The sequence below is a fragment of the Monodelphis domestica genome, chromosome 5 (assembly GCF_027887165.1).
Source record: "Monodelphis domestica isolate mMonDom1 chromosome 5, mMonDom1.pri, whole genome shotgun sequence".
Taxonomy (NCBI): domain Eukaryota; kingdom Metazoa; phylum Chordata; class Mammalia; order Didelphimorphia; family Didelphidae; genus Monodelphis; species Monodelphis domestica.
Window position 1 is genome coordinate 245,241,988 of NC_077231.1, and position 5,588 is coordinate 245,247,575.

The 5,588-nt window shown below is 37.3% G+C and overlaps 1 long non-coding RNA gene across 1 annotated transcript; it reads left to right on the plus strand.

Moving 5' to 3' along the window:
* The first annotated feature begins 452 nt into the window (after positions 1–452).
* Positions 453–4,988, plus strand: LOC103101946 (uncharacterized). Its single transcript, XR_473275.2, has 2 exons — positions 453–924; positions 4,538–4,988. It is a non-coding gene; the product is annotated as an uncharacterized LOC103101946 (long non-coding RNA).
* Positions 4,989–5,588: the final 600 nt, after the last annotated feature.

The following is a 5,588-nucleotide window of genomic DNA, read 5'->3' on the forward strand; positions in this document are numbered from 1 at the left end:
TATTTTTATCCTTCAGGGTGAATGGTTCTTCAGAAAGCAGCCTAAAGAACAGTCTGTAATAACATGGCCCTAGAGCAGGTCATTTGGATTCGAGGCATTCACCACTTAAGTATTTGGACAGAATCAGTAGCTTTGTGTTTAAGCTCTGTTGCCTTAGGTCACATCTCCAGGTGACCTCTGGGTCGGCCCCTTCTTGGCTGATCAATAGTTAGGGGGAAAAACAATCTGACAGGATCCTTGAAAAAGGCTGCCTGCTCCATTGTTCATGTGTGCTTCACAAGGCAGGTGTCAGACATCGACCTCACATCGATGGGCCGTCCTCTCCGGCTTTGCTCTAGCAGCAGCTAAGACATTGGGGAGCACATTTTCTCTGGACACTGTCATATCTTTGTGGCTACTTTAAGAACATTAATTTCCTGTGACCATGATGAAGAGGAAGGATTTTCGAGTAGCAGAAATAGCAAATGAGCTCTCGAGGTTTTTTTGTTTGTTTTTTTTTTTTACTCTGGAAGTGACCCCCTCATGCTGCGTGCAAGACCTTTTGCCCACACAAACCCCATCATACACATTTTTGTTTTTACCACTCATTTTCTTCAATTTCCATCCTATTTTTAGCCAAACCCTTCATGTTTCCCTCATTGAAATACATTAGTTGCTATGGAAACGGTGATGTCACAGGGATGGACAAAGCTTTATGACATCTACAATTGCAGAGTACAGTCAACGGATTCAGAATTTTGAAATGAATGCTATGCCTTGTGAAATACCTAAGGTACACTAATGATTGTAATAATCCCATGCAGGGCAGTGGGAAGTGTCAGGAATCAGTCACAAACTGCCTTCCCCAGAAGTTCTGGGCTAATCCCATGGACTTGTCCACCTCCCTGCGTGAGCTGTGTGGCTTTTTAGTAGTTTAAAACATAGGTATGTTTCTGGTTAAGATTTAGCTTTTAAGATCCTAGTTTATTTGATGGGAAATTTTGAGAAGAGAATAGAGGACAAGTGCTATCAAGGACAGACTATCTACAGTCATAGGCACCAGCATTTGATTAAAATGAGGTGGTGTTTTTTGTTTAAGTCATTGCTCTTGGGAAAGTTTCTTTTCAAGAACTCCACTCCATCTAATCTTACCCTGCTCGGATGCCTCCATAGCTTTGTAGAAACCAAGTTCTCACTTGGATACCCAGGAAAGTCTTATGTTCTCATTTATCTGTGTTCTGCCTATCTGAGATTTATTCCTTTGATTCCTCGATAACCAGTCCTGCCTAGGTCCCAGTCCTGCAGCTATCATTGATGATGCTTGGGCCAGATCTTAATGACTATTGAAAGCTAATTATTTAAATTTCAGGGTGAGTTTTACACCTCAGAAATGGGGCAAACACCATGAACATAGTTTGATTTATTTTGTAGAATATCAAGCTTTAGGAAAGTGATGGAGAAAAAAAATTGCAAATTTAAAAGTTTTTTGCGTGTACATTTTTACTTTTGGGGAGCCTGTTGTTAAACATTTACCAACACACCCCTGGGTGCCATTCTTATTGATGAAACCCTTGACTACTTAGCATCCACAGCTACTGAAGACTCAATAAAGGAAATTCTTGCCACCAAAGTCCCCAGTACTATTAAATGTTTCAATATTAGAAACGGATATGGTGATGATACATCCCCATCTGCTTTGCTACTGTACTCCACATACCAGGAGGTCTTTACATTCATTTCGTAGCTGAACTATCTCTTTTTGTTGTCTCTCTAATGGAGATGAAATTTTGAGAGCAGGGAGTCCTTGCTTTGTATCCCCAACAGTTAGCACAGTGTCAAAGTAAATGCTTAACAAACACTTTTTATTTCATTTTTTTACAACTTAGCAATTTATCATAAAGTATCTTCACTAATTGCTTAGTGTGTCTATGGTTAATTTCTTCACCAAAATTGGAAGCTCTTTGATGATACATATGCTTCTTTTGCATTGATTCTTATTTCTAAAATAATATAAAGTCATACAAGATGCTTGGTAAATACTTATTGATTAAGCAAAAAAAAAATTTTTTTCTGTATATAGTGCTTGAAGTGAGGATCTGGGGATGAAGAGTAATGTAATTATTTTGTAGTTATTTTTTAAGGTGATTTTCATTTTGCTCTTAAGCAAGTACAAGTTTGTCCAAAGCAATTTTCTCAATTTCCCCTTTTCTTCCACTCAGCTCTAAATTCTTTGTTACCATATTTCCTCATCTTCATAATTGGCATTTTTTTGACCTTGCCTTTATAATCAAGCCATCACTACCATTGTCTCTGGAAACAGCCACGGTATGTTAATGGGCTGTTCTAATATCCCACTTTTGTGGCTTATGATTTCCTAAACCACAACTCCCTTCTTTGATCACCACTGTGCAGTGTGTGTGTTGTTTCCTTTATTAGAATGTAATCCCAGATGGCAAAGATTATCTTGCTTTTCATTTGTATCATTAGTACATAGGTTTTTCCTTCCTTCCTTCCTTCCTTCCTTCCTTCCTTCCTTCCTTCCTTCCTTCCTTCCTTCCTTCCTTCCTTCCTTCCTTCCTTCCTTCCTTCCTTCCTTCCTTCCTTCCTTCCTTCCTTCCTTCCTTCCTTCTTTCCTTCCTTCCTTCCTTTCTTCCTTCCTTCCTTCCTTCCTTCCTTCCTTCCTTCCTTCCTTCCTTCCTTCCTTCCTTCCTTCCTTCCTTCCTTCCTTCCTTCCTTCCTTCCTTCCTTCCTTCCTTCCTTCCTTCCTTCCTTCTTTCCTCCCTTCCTCCCTCCCTTTCTCCCTCCCTTCCTCCCTCCCTCCCTCATTTCCTCTCTCCAGTCCTCCATCCCTTCTTCCCTTACTTTCTCTCCCCCCTCCTTTATTTCCTTTTTTATTATATCCCAAGTATGGGTCCTTTAATTTTTCAACAATTCAAATGCCTAGAGGATAAGGAGGGAGATGAGGGATTGGGGGAAGAAGTAAGGACAGACTTGACTCTTTTGTACTTGCCTGAAAGAAAAAAGAAAGTTAACAGAACAAAAACCTACCATAAGCACCTAAATTAACCATATCTCTAGTCAAGAGGATTATCTTTACATGCTAAGATGAGATATAAAGATTTTGATTCAAGAATTTTTTCTCCCTGAGTTCAAGATTAATAAACAAACATTTATTTATTAACCACCTACTATGTGCTAGGCCTGTGCAATACTCTAAGAAAACAAAGACAACATTTTTTTAAAGTGTTTACAGATTACCAGGTAGATACAGCACATTTACAGATACATATCTGTGGACTGTATTATAAAATACACATCAATTCTGAGAGTTGGGTGCCATTGGGTTAGATTCTCCCAGTTGGGAGAATCATAAAAGGTTCCTCAAAGGCAGAAACGAAACCACTCTCTACAATAGGCTTTACTACCAAGCAGTCTCAATTATTTCCTCTGCTTTTCTCCTTCCAACTATGTTCCCTGCTTTATGGCATTATTGTCAGGCTAACAGGGTAATATTTTAGCATAGGTAAGGAAGGATACTCCATAAATCTAATAATTGAATAAAATTAAACTATCAAACGTGCCCACTCATGGCTTTTGTTGCCTGAATGGGCTTTTAAACCATATGGTTATGGTTGCAGGTAGTAGCTATAATTAAAACAACTACATTATTAACTGACAGGTTTACAGATAAAAAATAATAATCATAATAAAAAACTCTTCAATCTGTGGAAAGGAAAAAATAAACAAAGCCAAACAAAACAATGTTAGAGCCATCAATCTAGATGAAAAAGCCAGGCTATCAGTCCCACAATTCTATTACTGGGGGAGCTGGTCATGGCCCTGGCATGAAAGGAGATTCTGGTTGAGATATAATATGTAGAAATATGATTAAGAAGCAGACTTTATTATACAGATTAATGAGATGAGGGGAAAGGAAGAAGAGGATAAAGTGCCATCTGGATAAAAGGATAGCTTTAAGGAATATAGACTTAGGCGCTTATCAGAAACATTCCAGTTTACACCAAAAAAGAGACTAATTTATAGTCATGTACAATAGAAACATAACATTGATATAAACAGCAGGTTATAAATGAATTATCCAATTAAATAGGCAACTGAAAAAAACTGAATTAGAGCTAACTTGATACTTCTCCTAAAGGGATCTGAGAATTTGTGAAGGATTAGATATTTTCTATTTTTGTTTTATTTTGCCATTGTTAACAGCAAGCCTTTTGTTGACTTAGTTATTTATTCCGATATAAGACCTCTTTAGAGATGAATCCTCTTGATACTCAGCCAGATTTACCTTCTGTCCAATTGTGCAAAGCAATTTAGCTCCCCAAAATTTTAATTTTGCTTCATATATAGATAAAGCACAGGAAAGGCTAGTGGCTTCTTTCTTCTGAAAATAACTGTTCAAAGTCATCATTTCTCTTTTTCTGATAAGAAAAAGCAATAAATGTTAATGAATAATTAAGAGGAATATTTGTCAAGAATCAGTCAGTTCAGAAAATGAAAAGGGCTATGCAAATGACAAAATCCCATTCTTTTTTTTCAGTGACAAGGAAAGAAGAATAATGATAATTCCAAACTGAGGAAAACACTGCAAATGTGTCGACTAAAGTCACTTGACAGAAAAAGTCCATTCATTTAAATGAATATAAGGGAAACATTGGTTCAGAAAACAGAAAATGGATTCTTTTCTAAGGAAGAGAAACGTCTAGGATACAAGACCTCAATTCTCACAGCATCCTTACTCTCTTCTTCAGGGATGGACCTTACCTCATAATAACTTCTTTACTTCACAGGATGTTTGCCATCATTTTGCACAGAGGAGAAAGTGAGAGAGGAGAGGTGAATTTCCAAAAGCTGAACTCATAAATGGCTGATGTAGAACTGAGAATAGAGTACTCTAATCAACTATCCCCAGAACTCAGTAGACAAAGAGAAAGCAATGTATCTGTAGGCAGTATAATCAACTGAGGGACAAATAAAAAATAACAAAGAAACCTCCATTACTCATAGAATTAAGGAATCTAGAAAGTCAGAACTAAAGAGACTTGAGAGATCATTTTTTACCAAACTTTCTCATTGTAGATGAGGTACAGAAATCTCAGATGACTTACCTAAGGACACACAGCTCATGAATTTCTGAGTTAGAACATAAACCTAGCTACAGCTACCTACCATGCTCCCACTTCTGTACCACATTCTCGCTCTCTCTTAGAAACTGAAGAATGTGATAATATGTTGTACATTATAAATCAGATATGGAAATGAGTACAAAATTGTTGGTGTAGGGCCTGAAAAATACAAATTTATTATTTCTCCATTGCCTATTCTAGAGCTCTTAAATGCTAATAAGTTCTGTCCCAGTGAGATGCTTTTGGGTTCTCAAAGGCAATGACTGAAAGCTCTGGCATGGATTTAGATCCAAAAAACTTCAAGCAAAGGTCAGTTGACAGACTGTGCATCTGTGGTCATATTCAGACTAGCTAACTTAGCGAGATGTGGAAAAAATGATTCCCTAGGGGAAAAAAAAACATATCAAAGCCTTTCACTGTCATAACAGGGCAATTAATTATAATCAATCAATCATTCATTAATCA